The sequence below is a fragment of the Jaculus jaculus genome, chromosome 16, assembly GCF_020740685.1.
Source record: "Jaculus jaculus isolate mJacJac1 chromosome 16, mJacJac1.mat.Y.cur, whole genome shotgun sequence".
NCBI classification, from domain to species: Eukaryota; Metazoa; Chordata; class Mammalia; order Rodentia; family Dipodidae; genus Jaculus; species Jaculus jaculus.
The window spans coordinates 38769535-38784494 of record NC_059117.1 but is presented as its reverse complement, the minus strand read 5'-3'; positions in this window follow the sequence as shown (position 1 = coordinate 38784494).

The window sequence follows — 14960 nt, the reverse complement described above, 5'->3', positions numbered from 1 at the left end:
AGTATGTTCTTCGGGATCCCAGGAGCTACAGGTGTGCTTCTATTAAGCCTACCTGTGATGTTCAGGAAGCACTTTCTTCACTGAACTTACGTTACTTGAAATGTTCTTAGTTGTGTGGGCAGCATCCATGAGAGCTTTCTTAGGATAGTTGCCACAAGCACAGGAAACCATGAGAATACAAAAGCTGTGGGCAGGAAAAGAAAAAGGCAGTACTCTTCTGCTGCTGTGGGTGACATGAGGGACTAGATCTATGGTAGCCTTGGAGGAGCGAGAAAGGGAAGATGTCTCTGCAGCAGACCCCTGGCCATACTGAACAGGATTTTCATGTTAGTGACCCATGGTTACCAGTTGGGCACTAAGAGGGAGCAGTGGCTTCACCAGAGGAAAAAGCCAATGCCAAGATGGCTTCTCTGTCACTTAGCTATGCTTCTACCCTTGCCAGCTAATAGGCAAATACGAAAATGATATTGCCAAGCATAGTACTTGAGCACTAGTTTGTGGCAAGCACTGTGAGAAATACTCACCTGTTAAATTATTCTAGGAGCTCAGTATGGTTATTATTGTTCCCATGTTGCAGCTAAGGATACTGAGGCATAAAGAGATTAAATAACGTGTCCAAGGCTCACAGATAAACAATGGCTTGAAGTTTAATGAAAAACCAGGTCATCTCAGTCTGCTTTAAGCCCCATGCTTTGCCATCATTTCTTAAAAAAAAAAAAATTATTTGAGAGAGAAAGAGAGAGAGGGAGAGAATGGGCATGCCAGAGCCTCCAGCTACTGCAAACAAACTCCAGATGCATGTGCCCTTTTGTGCATCTGGATTACGTGGGTCCTGGAGAATTGAACAGGGATCCTTTGGCTTTGCAGGCAAATGCCTTAACCGCTAAGCCATCTCCCCAGCCCTACGCCATCATTTCTGTTCCTAATTGGTTATGGTTGTAGAAAGCCTGGGAGTCCAGGTTTGAAGTTGGAAGTGCTGAGGGTATGAGGGCTCCAGCATGGTGGCAGCATTCTTGGGATGATTTTACTGCTTTCAGTTTACTGACCACTTTGCTCTTAGGCAGAACTGAGTGCTGAGAAAAAGAATTTTCTAAAGTCTTGTGGGGTGGAGGCTGGAGAGATGGCTTTGCGGCTAAGGTGCTTGCCTATAGAGCCTAATGACCTGGGTTTGATTCCTCAGTACCCGTGTAAAGCTAGATGCAGTGGCGCATGCATCTAGAGTTCGTTTGTAGTGGCTGGAAGGTCCTGACATTCTCTCCCACTTCTCAACTTGCAAATAAATATTTTTAAAACTCCATTTCCTAGTGTTCATTGTTTAAAAAAAAAAAGGCTCCTTGGTAATAAAAGAAAAGCAATAGAAGAAAAAAAGTAAGTTGCATTAATGCATTCATTCAATAATCTTTGAGTACCTACTATCTGCCAGCTCTTGGGTAAGAGTCATTTCAGAGTGCTGCTGAAACAACTTGGAATATCATTGGAGGAGGTGATAATGAAGCTAAATCTTGAAGGGCAGTGAACAGGAGGTTACCTGAATAAAGGAAAGGAAGTTGTTCTAGTCCAAGGGAGCAGCAAGCCCAGAGTCTTGAAAATATGTACCAGTATGATGTGTTTAGGAGTGAGCGAGTCTTTACATGTAGCAGGCGCAAAGAGCATGTGTACTGCATGAGCAATCAGAAACGGAGCTCAGGAGATTGGCAGAGGGAAACCACGCAGGCTGTGTGGCAGGTGAAGGTTTGAACTCAAAAGTCACGGGAAGCAAGAACAGATGTCAAGCACAAAAAGCTATGCTGTGTAGAAAACACTGGCAGCAGACAGGGAAAGGTATTTGGAAGCAGGATGGATAGCTATGAAGCAGAGAAACAGGACAGAGGATGGAGGCCAAGGTGTGCATAGGAGGATTGGAGTGGGCTTCAGATCAAAGCAGGAAGACCCTGGCTTGGAGCACCGTGTGAGAATATTCAAGACAGCCTGTTCCCAAGGCACTTACATTGCTGGTAAAACTAACCCAGGGAAGAAAATTGGCACTCAACTGCATTGTGTATAATATTTCCAAATATTAAACTTACTTGGCCGTGAGCTCAAGTTAATTCTGGAAGTGTAATATTAGAAATATCTCTTTAACCCTTAATGGCATATTGGCAAGTTATCTTTGTTCATGAATCTAAGGAGTCGGCTCTTGTCAGCATAATCGGTGTGTGAGAATTTGCTAGAAGGGGTGGTGCAGAGGGTGTGGGAGGGGAAGTTGAGGGTGCAACTCCAGCAAGAAGGGTGGGAAGCTATTACCACTTAGCGCCCCCCCAGGGGGGGCAAGAAATGGTCCTGGGGGTGTGGAGGCTGTCGAAGACTGCTGTTGCATATCCGTGCCCTCTCCTGGCATCCGCTCTCTGACCATTGCCGAGCCCAGCTGGGGGCTGGGGGGAGCAGCGTAGCTGGGGCAGCCCATGGTGGCCAAAGTTCAGGCCATGGTGGACAGTGACTTGGAGGGTCAGATGAGGAACTGTCTGTGCAGATTTTTATCTTGCTATCCTATCAGTTCTGCAAGTACACGAAAAGAATTGGGAATCAATCGAAGTCTTCAACTACAGCCCCTCGTGTGTGCATCGTATTGTTTTCTGTGTGCCGAGGGCATGTGTCAGGTGCAGAGCTCATGGGGCAGCGGCCACTTGCCTCAGCATCCAAGCCACTGCCACCTCTGCAGATTCTGATGCTGGCCTCTGCTCCCTTAATTGTAGTACGGTAGCATAAAAAAAAATTGCCATCTTAATCATTTTACAGGAAACCCTCCACAGCATTCAGTACCTTCAGTACACTGTGCAACCATCACCACCAAGCACCCCCAGAACTTAAAAAATCCCATCAACTGAAACTCAGTCCTCTAGCAATAACACCTTTGGATACTAGGGGTTTCTTCCACTTATCAAAAGGGGCTAACAAGATTATCAGTTTGAATTTCTGCCACCCGATTCGAATATGAGGCACTATTGGTTGTAAGAGGCATTTGAATTTTAGAGATGTTAACGTGTGCGTCAAACAGTCGCTTACATCAATGAACTACAATGCAGTGCTCACAACCTGTGGTCCATGAATGGCTTTCACATGGCCTTGCGGCTCCTCCTCCTTTCTAAGGGCAGCCAGACAGGACCCAAGGCAACCAGAATCTAGAGGCTGGAAGTGTGTGGCTTTGAGAAGCATTGAGCTCTTCCCCCAGCGTGCCTTAACCCAATGTCATCTTCCATGTGCAATGTGATAGGAAAAAGGCTATGAAGCCCAGCTCTGGCAGGTTTCCATCTTGAGTCTGCTTGGGGTGGGGTGATGTTTAATTCAGTACGTCTGGGAGCATCAGTAGGAAGAGGATACCCATGGGAAAGCTGCGCCAGCATGCTTCACCGAATGCAGCAGGAAAACTGCCCTTCCAGAATAGGGGAGACACATCACCGCCGTAGAAAGCCCTCTGCCCAGGAGAGGCAGAAGTGAGTTCATGGCTCCCAGCAGGATAAAATCTGTGGTACCTTTTGAGTCAGCAATTCCACTGGTATTGGGTAGGATACTCTTGGCTGTAATGAATATAAAACTAACCTCAACTAGCTGCGAGGAAAAACAACTTCATCAGCCCAGAGGTAGCAGGGCTCCAGGTCTGGTTAAGTCAGCAGCTCAGAAGTGCAGTAAAGTTCTGAGTTCTCTCCACCCCCAAAGGCCACCCTCAGCTTCTTTGCCACATTCTCTCACGGCTATCTGGAGATGGATGCCACTGTCAGCATGATGTCCCCACATAATGTCCCTGGGTGCCTTGTTTCTCAAGACCTTCAGCTCCTTTCTGCTATTTTCCACTGGGCAGAATTGAGTTGGATGCTTAGATACTAACCAGTCATTCTCAGAAGGTATGGGATCATGTGACTCACTTCTACTAGTTGGGGGCAGGGGTTTGGTGAATAGTGAGGTAAGTTAATTCTACTAGCAAAGAAGAGGTGGGGTGATGCCTGGAGGCAAGGAACTGTGTCTTTTGAACCACTTTTAGGGAGCAGTCTTACAAAACTAACTGTGATGACTGTACTGTTATCTTCTAAAGACAAAAATAGAATTAAGATGTCTACCAATAAAGGAGGGGTTAAATAAATTATGAAACAACCATACAATGAAAGAATGAAATAGATACATGTACAATGAGCAGGGAGGGTGAATGAGGTTAGCAGTTTTCATTAAAGGACAATAAATGGGAGACTGATCCCTTGTGACCCTTCCGTGTATTTCCGTGTACATTTTCAAAGGAGACATCTAATTCGTAAGTTATGATTTGCAGGGGGTTCATACAGAAGGTGATGGTAGAGGAATGTTCACTTAAATGGTTATATACTTTTGATTAGCTTTAAAAATGTAATATATGGGCTGGAGAGATGGCTTAGCGGTTAAGCGCTTGCCTGTGAAGCCTAAGGACCCCGGTTCGAGGCTCGGTTCCCCAGGTCCCACGTTAGCCAGATGCACAAGGGGGCGCACGCGTCTGGAGTTCGTTTGCAGAGGCTGGAAGCCCTGGCGCGCCCATTCTCTCTCTCTCCCTCTATCTGTCTTTCTCTCTGTGTCTGTCGCTCTCAAATAAATAAATAAATAAATTTTTTAAAAAATGTAATATATTACTTTAGTAGAACGCAAATAGATAATATGGCAACATGGCCTAGCACTCACGTGATGGAGCGCCTCTCCACATTACACATGTCAGTCCTCCTTAGCTCGTTACCGTCTCTTGCGTCAGCACACTGCTGTTCAGTAGTGACAGTGTGGTCTCTTCAGCTAGGCTCTCTGAAATGACAAAATTCGCCCCAAGTGGCTACTTATATTTGAGTATGTTGAAAATTAAGTAAAATTAAAAATTCAGTTCCTGGGCTGGGGAAATGACTCAGTGGTTAAAGGTTCTTGCTTGCAAAGCCTGTAGGCCCAGGTTCAATTATCCAGTCCCCCATGTAACACCTCAAAGTTGTCCCCTGACCTCCACAAATACAATTTGAAACAAATTCAGTTCCTTCGCCACATTCAAATGTTTGACAAAACCTGGTGCAGTGGCGCACACCTGGAATCCAGCTACATGGAAGGTTGAGTTGGGAGGACCAGTTGAGTCCAGGAGTTGAGACCAACCTGGGAGACATAGAAAGATCCTATCCTTGAAATGTATTAAAAACTGGGCTGGAGAGATGGCTCAGTGGTTAAGGCACTTGACTGCACAACTCAATGACCCAGGTTCAATTCCCCAGCACCCACGCAAAACCAGATGCACAAAGTGGTACGTGCTTCTGGAGTTTATTTGCAGTGGCTGGAAGCCTTGGTGTGCCCATTTGGTCTGTCTTCTCTCTATTTCTCTTTGTTTGCAAATAAATAAAAATACATTTTTTAAAAAAGGTATAAAACTCAAGCCTGGAAAGATAGCTCAATAAGTAAAATGTTGGGCTGGAGAGATGGCTTAGTGGTTAAGGGATTGCCTGTGAAGCCTAAGGACCCCGGTTCAAGGCTCAATTCCCCAGGACCCATGTTAGCCAGATGCACAAGAGGACACAAGTGTCTGGAGTTCGTTTTCAGTGGCTGGAGGCCCTGGAGTGCCCATTCTCTCTCTCTCTCCCTCCCTCTTTCTCTGTTGCTCTCAAATAAATAAATAAAAATATATTTAAAAAAATAAGTAAAACATTTGTCTTGCAAGCATGAGGATATAAGTTTAATTTCCAGAATCCATGTAAAAAAAGCCAGGTATGGTGGGGCACATTTGGAATCGCAGTGTTGGGAGGACAGACACAGGAGGGTTTCTGGAATTTGCTGGCCAGCTAGCCTAGCCTGCTTGATGAGGTTCATCAGACCATCCCAAAAAGAACAGTAGGAATGATTCCCGAGGTTGTCCTCTGGCTTCAACATGAGCACACTGAGCCATGTTCTTGAACTTTTCTACCTCCCGAACTGTAAGCCAAAATAAAACTCTTTGACTTATAACTTAGCCAGTCTGTGGTATTTTGTGATAGCAAATGGAAATAGAACAAAAAGGAACCTTTCCATCAATATTGGTTTTGCACTTTACTAAATGCAGGGTGTTGTCCCGATACCACCCTTTTATGGTTAAAACTGAGTGAGAACAAATGAAGACAAGCTTCCCTGTCACCACGCTGGAGAGCATGAGTTTCTGAACACTCCCCGGCCGCTGTGCCGAAGGCCTGTCTGGACAGCACTGATTCAAGCTGAGTATCTTGTGTTCAAGAGAAAGGCTTGGTCTTTTTTGGCAGTTATGTGGCTTTGGACAAGATACTGATCTTTGTTCCTTAGCTTTCTAGTCACTAAGCTGGTTCTCATGACCACATGAAGCTCCCAGAATTGCTGAATAAATGCAGTTTCTTTCTTGGTGCCTTGCCCATGGTAAACTGTCAGTGAAGAACCTGACATGGTTTACATAGGTTTCTGCCTCAAAGGCCCATGTGCTGGAAGCTTGGACTCCAGCGGCAATAGTGTTGAGCAGTGATGGAGCCTTTAAGAGGTAGAGCCTAGCCAAAGGTCACTACCTTCATTAATGGATTAACATCTTTCTCAAAAGACTGGATTAATTTTCTTTGCTCCAGGCTAAATAGGTCTGTCTGGAGGGGGAGAGTTAGGTCCCTCCAGCAAGAGTGGGCTCTCCCTACCCCCGTGTCTTCTCTTGCACACTACACTGACACACCCTGCCTCCTCAGAAGCTGTGCAGACGCTGGTGCCATGTTCTTGAACTTTTCTACCTCCCGAACTGTAAGCCAAAATAAAACTCTTTGACTTATAACTTAGCCAGTCTGTGGTATTTTGTGATAGCAAGTGGAAATAGAACAAAGATAGGAACCTTTCCATCAATATTGGTTTTGCATTTTACTAAATGCAGGGTGTTGTCCTGATACCACCCTTTTATGGTTAAAACTGAGAACAAATGAAGAAAAGCTTCCCTGTCACATGAGAAGAGGCAACAGAGGGAGTCAGAGCCAGTTCTGTCTAGGGCTTATGTTCCTTGGTGTTTAATCTGTAAATGACCTTTTTTTTTTTCTTGGGGAGGGGATGAGTAATTAACCCTCCCTCTGGCACCCTTGCCTGCCCTTTCCTCCTCCCCTTTTGAATAAGAGCTGACTGGTTCAAAGAACTGTAAGATTTCCAAATCATCCTCATAACCTCTCCATTAAGTCAGCTAGACAGGACAACGAAACTTACTCGCAGCTGTGTGCCTAATTTTCTGTGCTGTGTGAATCTTGCAGTTTCTTCTTGTGGGCTTTCTCAAAGTTGAATTCTCTAAAGGAAATGCTTGTGAGCTTGTGACCGAATTAAGGAAGAGGAGCTCTTGCCAGGGGATGAAACAGGAAGAGGCGATTATCTTGAAAAACTTCTAATCAAAGTTAAAAGTCACCCTGTGTGTCGCTTGAATATGCAGTTGCACGGGTCCTGTGCTTGGGAAGGAGAGGCTTCTTAGTACGTACAGTCCAGGGCAGGGTGAGGGTGGCTCAAGCGACAGGGGCTGATTTTCTCCCACACGAGGAAGGGCCACCAACTGTCACACACCTAAGGGGGTCCTGAGCTGGGCTTCACTGGTAGAAATGCACCTTTATCAGAATTCCTGAAGGCTTTCAGACTGCGTGGTCGTAGGCTACCACACAGCTGTACAATGACCCCTGTAGCAGCGACAGAAGGCCCTGCTGTGGTCTCCTTCAGGCTTCGTTTCTGAAGCCTCGCTTCCCTTAGCCACTGTTTTCCAATGAGTCAACATTTATAATAAAGTTATCACTCCTCCCCGCATCCACCCCCCTCGTGTGCAGGGGGAGGGGAGAGAAGAAGGAGGAGGAGAAGGAGGAGGAGGAGAAAAGACAATACATACAGCTTTCCGAAGGCCATTGAGAACTGGTTTGTTAGGGTACTGTGATGGCATGGCTGGAGGTCAGAGAAAAGCAAGACCAGATTGGGCTGTTAAGAAATCTACTGTGAACAGCTGATAAGGATTTATCTGCGCCCCACGGAAACTGGAAGTTGAATTCAGTTTGCCTTCCTAGTAGTGGATTTGAAATCATTGGGACACTGTACTATATAATAGATTATGGATAATTTACCTCTAAAAATTGTATTTCAGAAGAAAATCAGAAAGGAGTTTCATGTTAGCATATTTCTTCTGCCCCAATCTTTTTTTTTTTTTGTTAAATTATGAATCATTGAGTTTAGGGAAAAATTATAAATTGTAGGGTTTATTTAAGAGTCACAAGCACATGGAAGATAGGACCTAGGAGCTTATATTGAGAGATTTAGAAGAAACACACACTCAAGTGGAAGGCACAGCATCTACCTTGAACCTCCCCATGGAAGAAAGTTGAGAGTAAGTGGTGTGGGTTTTAAGGAAAATACCAAAGCAGAGATCGGTACATTCAGATGAAGAATGGGTAGTAAAGAGATCTACACCCATGGTTACCCTGAGTTTAGAGAAATTACACCAGCAGCAGACACAGAGATTAGAGGAAATACCCACATGATCTAAAGTATAAGGGAAAAACTCATGTGATAGACCCAAGAGCAGAGGAAAATCATGCATGTAATTAAAGTGGAAAGCTACCTCAAAACATAAAGCAGAGACAAGCCAAACACTACCCAGGTCAAGAAATAGCTGGGAAGGGGAAAACCAGACAGAGATCACGTGGCAGAGAGAGATGGGAACAGCACAGCATGGACAAGCCTTTACAGTTGATTGAAGATGCATTCTTTTTTCCTTCAGCCCCAATCTTAATCAGGAAAACATAGAAATAGGAATGTAGCTTAGTGGTAGAGCACTTGCCTAGCATGCACAAGGCCTCTAGGTTCCATCTCCAACCCCACAGAAGATAAAATAAATGAAAGGAGGGTAATAGAACTTAAATACAATCAAAGTATAGTATGTTTGTGTGTTAAAATTCTCAATAAAAATGTTTCAAAAATGAGTAAAAGAAACAAAGTAAAAAAAGAAAGATATAATAGTGTGAGGCCTAGAACGTTGGCCACATCTGCTTCACTTATAAGCCTCCAGAAGAGCAGGTGCTTTTGTGCATAATTTGGTGCTATATTACCTATCCAGCACTGAGCCAGGTCCATAGTGGCCAATCCATAAATATTTGGATGTTTCCAGTGAGTTTGTGGGCTCCAATCTCTGTGTGTGTGTGTCTGTGTATAAGTATCTTGATTTGGAAATTAATATCACTGCAATTTTTTTCTGCCTCTTTTGGCTCTCCACTATGTCTCATATGAAGTTTAGATAACCATGTCCTTCTATATAGCTGTTTTCCAAGTGTTTTCGTCTGTGGGATTGAGTTTAAGCAGGCATTTCTCTTTCACCACTTCTTTCTTTCTTTCTTTCTTTTTTCTTTTTTTTTTTTTTTTGAGGTTGGAGTGATGATGAAGGAAAGAGCTTAACCTCTGACTCTTCCTGAAGCTAACATGACTTCTCTCCATCAACACAATAGTGTTGGAGCTGAATTAATGATCTAAAGTTCAAGGTCTTGGGACAGGAGCATGACTACCCTGGAGTCATAGGAAGACTTTGTAAAGGGTTTAGTTTATGTCCTTGGTTTTGCTATGGACAAGTTCTTAAAGCTGACACGAATCAAAATCCTGTGGATCAGGTTATTTATCTTCTATTTTTCTTTTTCCCATCTTCCTTTTTCCTTCTGTGTTCTAATAAGTATTTACAAAACACATGTTTACCAAAACTTAGATTACTTTGCCAAGTTGTATATTCTTAGATATAATAAAAAACAGTTTAGAAAAACTTTAAAACCTGTAGCATCTTGGTAATTGGAAACTAAAATCTAAATAATAATTCATAAAAATAAATAAAAAGATTTTATATATATATATATATATATATATTCATACACACACACACAGCATTTGATATTTGGTTTTTTTTTTTATAAATTTTTTATTTATTTATTTGAGAGCGACAGACACAGAGAGAAAGACAGATAGAGGGAGAGAGAGAGAATGGGCGCGCCAGGGCTTCCAGCCTCTGCAAACGAACTCCAGACGCGTGCGCCCCCTTGTGCATCTGGTTAACGTGGGACCTGGGGAACCGAGCCTCGAACCGGGGTCCTTAGGCTTCACAGGCAAGTGCTTAACCGCTAAGCCATCTCTCCAGCCCAATATTTGGTTTTTTGAAGTAGGGTCTTTTTCTAGCCCAAGATGACCTGGAATTCATTCTATTGTCTCAAGCTGGTCTCAAACTCATGGCAATCCTCCTATCTCTGCCTCCCAAGGGCTGAAATTAAAGGCAGGTGCCACCACACCTGGTGTCATATATATATATATATATATATATATATATATATATATATATATACACATATATATATGTATATATATATATATATATACATATATATATATATGTATATATATATATATATATATATATATATATATGGCAGAAAAATATGATAGAATAATCAGGAAAAGCCTTTAAATATAAAAAAATCACATCAAGGAAAATCAAAGATTCTAATGATTAAATAAGAATGTGTTCTGGGCTGGAGAGATGACTTAGTGGTTAAGGTGCTTCCCTGCAAAGCCTAAAGACCCATGTTTGACTCTCCAGATCCCACATAAGCCAGATGCACAAAGGTGAGGCAAGCTCAAGGTTGCACATGCCCACTAGGTGGTGTAAGTGTCTGGCATTCGATTGCAGTGGCTGAGGCCCTAGCACACCAATTCTCTCTCTAAAATAAAAAATAGAAGGTTTTATAAAAAAGAATGTGTTCTTATATTTTTAAATGGATGATTGTATCATTTGCTATGACATTTAACTTTTTTTAAACAAATTAAAGAATGTCACTGTTTTAAAATTTCAATACCTTCAATTGCCAGAAATTCTGTCCTTCACAAGTATTTAAACTTGTGGAAAAAATGTCAAATATCTACTTAAATATGTGCTAGGGGCATATGCCTTCTTAAAATTCTTGCGGGGAAGGATTAAAACTATGTAAACATTTGCAGATAAATCTGGAAATTATATTTGATGGTAAGTGGTGTGGGCAGCATGACTGACCACATTGCTTGATGATGATAAAATGATGTTTGGCTTAATCTGTCTAAAGGTGGTCCTTGGTTAGGGGAGAAAAAGCATGAAGACCCTTTATAAAACATTGACTTAATTATTGGTGTTCTCTTACACTCCAGCAATCCCACTCCTGGGTATGTAAACCTTTAAATATAGGAAATTAAATCAGGCTGTGGACTATACATCTGTACCCCATGTTTACTGTGACAGTATTCAAAAAAGCCTTAAAAAGGGCTTCTAAATATCTTTCAACTGTGGATGGTTAAAGAAAGTGCTGCACATGAGCATAATTTAATGCTATTCAACTGTAAAAAGAATGAAGTCCCGCCATTTAAAACAACATGAATGGAAGTGGAGATCATTACATAAAGTGAAATAAGCCAGGGACAGAAAGACAAGTAGCAAATGCCTTACTACTATGGGGAATCTTTAAAAAGTCAACTTCATGTAAGTTGATTACCAGAAGCTTTGAAAGAGCAAGGGGAAGGAAGGAGGTTAGTCATTGGGTACTGTGTCACAGGCAGGGGCAAGAAGTTCCAATGAGCAGTAAGGTAACTGGATAATAATACACTGGACATTTCCAAAAAAAAAAAGCTAAAAGAAATGATTTTAAATGTTTTCACCATAAAGAAATCATAAATTTTTGAGGAGATGAGTTAAATATTACATGGTCAGTACATCAAAACACAAGATGGTAGGTACCCCATTAAGATATAGGATTTCTATAGTTTTATGTATCAGCTTAAAAATAAATCAGGTGAGCAATATATAAAAATTATTTGGGACTATAAATGCTAGAAGCAAGGAAGTTTGGATAATTCAGACAGCTTTGGGTTGATGAGTATCTCGGTCACTGTCACTCTGAAAGAGTCGGTACCCCTGTACCAGAATAACAGCTGGGGGTACCCTTTATAGGGGACTGTGTGAATGCTAGCTAAAATCTAGAAGATGCTTTTTCTAGGGACAGCATGGGCATCATAGAAAGCCCCTTAGGTGTGCAACATGACAGCCTTGTAGTTTGTACCTGCAACAAATATTTATTGAAACCAAATTGCGTGCCAGGCATTGTGCTAAAGGATGGATGCGCCCTAGTTAGCAAAAGGACATGAAGTGCCTGAGGCTGGGCTCAGTGTCAATCTCTTAGGGAGGATCAGGAGAGCTTTGCAGAGTTCAGGGCAAAGGGATATGTAAGGGAAAGCTCCTCACACCGTGTACCAAGCACAGAGTAAACCTGCGCAGCATGGGTACTGCTGGTATTAATTACTAAGAAGTAATGCTGTTTACTGGCTACTGACACTTTTGGGGTAAGTTTTAACCCTAAGTCCTACCAGGACCTTGTGTATTCCATTCAAAGGCGCAGTTGGAAAGAGCACCAACTGGGAGACTAAAATATATGCCAAGTTCTGCATTCAGAACTTCACATATCTTACTCCCTCTGTTGATATGGTAACCTAATGCTGCCTCTATTCAAATATCTTGTTCAGGGACACATAGCTATGACACGGTGGAGCCAGGATTCAAACCCAGGCAGTCTGGCTCCACGACGCTGACTCTTATTTCTTATTGTGAGAAAATTAATAACATCACTTATGGAATCCATCACCTGGATCAGGCTTCATGCTTGCCCACATTACCTGGGTCATCCTAATTTCACTTTCATGATCAAGTCACTTGTGTACCATCCCCAACTGAAGCATAAAATGGTCAAATGATTTGCCCCTTGTTGCAAAACTGGCAAATGGCAAAGCCAAGGTGTGGAGCCCAAGTTCTGACTCAGAACCTGAAAGACTATTTGGTGGAACTTGGGAGCAACCTGGGATCCAGTTCTGAGGAGAATAGCCAGATCTGATGGCACTTCTACCACCATGTACTAGGCTCCGCTCACAGGCCCTCCTGGGGTACCTCTAATGCCATCCCTTATATCCCTTACCATTAGAAGCTGCCGCGACATCTTTTTTTGTTATAATTTATTTTTGACAGTTTCCTATATGTATCAAATGCATTTTCATCCTTCAAGGCTCAGGGACCACTGCAGAAGAGGTGGTGGAAAGAATGTCAGAGCCAAAGGAAGGGGAGGAGTGGCTTGCAAAACTATCTTGACGACACAAACTGGCAGAGGTGTCCATGACATCACAGTGTCTGACACTGCTACACAAGGCTTGCATAATAGAAGGGGGGAATGATGACATCAAAATAGAAAAGAGACTATTTTGAAAGAAGAAAGGACTCAGTGGAAAAGGATTCAGGAAGGAGAAAATGGAGTGTTATGAGAGAGGATTGCGGTTATTGTATATTGTCTATATGTATAGAAGTCAATAAATTTTTTTAAAAAGGATTGAACATATCACCTTTCATCATCCTATTATCCTCTCTTATATATCTCAGCTATAGCATCTTAACACACCATATAAGGAACTTCAAACTACTTTGCCAGAAAAACACCTGGGAATTGGGGGTGTAACTCAGTGGTAGAGCAAGGACCTTGGGCTTAATCCTTACCACTAATTAAAAAGTTTGTAGTGTCAGGCTTAAGGAATAGATGACCACTAAACCAGCTCTAAAGAAAATACCTGAAAGGGGGCTGAAGAGATGGCTTAGTGGTTAAGTGCTTGCCTATGAAGCCTAAGGACCCTGGTTTGAGGCTCAATTCCCTAGGATCCATGTTGGATGCACAAGGGGCCACACGCATCTGGAGTTCATTTGCAGTGGATAGAGGCCCTGGCATGCCCATTCTCTCTCTCTCTCTGTCTGCCTCTTTCTCTCTCTGTCTGTTGTTCTCAAATAAATAAAAATAAACAAAAAAGTTTTAAAAAAGAAAAAAAATAAAATACCTGAAAGGATCTTCCATGCTGAAGAGAAAGAAAAGTATACATGTAAAGAAACAGGAAAATATAAACCATACTCAAATAATAACTAATACAAGACAGTAGAGGAAAACCAGGAAAAACTACAAAATAAGAAAAATGGCAAGAATAAAATGCACACCTTTCAATAATAACTCTTAATATCAATGCTTTAACCAAAAGACACAGGCTTGCAGACTGGGGTTAAAAACAGAAACCTTCAGAGAAATGGCTTAGCGGTTAAGCACTTGCCTGTGAAGCCTAAGGACCCTGGTTCCAGGCTCGATTCCCTAGGACCCATGTTAGCCAGATGCACAAGGGGGCGCATATATCTGGAGTTCCTCTGCAGTGGCTGGAAGCCCTGGCGCGCCCATTCTCTCTCTCTCTCTCTGCCTCTTTGTCTCTCTGTCTGTCGTTCTCAAATCAATAAATAAAAATACCCCCCCCCCAAAAAAACACAAAAAACAGAAACCTTCAATTTGTTGCCTCTAAGAAACTCACCTTTCCATAAAAGATGGATACTATCTTATGGTGAAAGGATGGAAAGTGGTATTTCTAAATGGGCCTATAAAACAAGCAGGTGCTGCTATACTAATATCTGACAGGGTAGATGTCAAGCCAACATTAGTGAGGAAAGATAAAGAAAGTCACTTTATATTGACTAAAGGAACACTCCAACAAGAGGACATTACAATTTTAAACATATATGCACCCAACATGGGGGCTCCCAATTTCATCAAACACTATTAGAATTAAGGTCACAGATAACACCAAACACAATTGTAGTGGGTGACTTTAGTACCTCACTCTCATCAGTTGACTGGTCATCCTGGGAAAAAATAAACAGAGAAACATCTGGATTAAGTAAGGTCATAGAACAAATGGACCTAACAAATATCTACAGAACATTTCATCCAAATGCTGCAGAATATACATTCTTTTCAGCAGCACATGGAACATTTTCTAAAATAGACCATATATTAGGACACAAAGCAAACCTTAATAAATACAAGAAAATTGTAATAATTCCTTGCACTCTAGCTGATCACAATAGGACTAAACTACAAATCGAC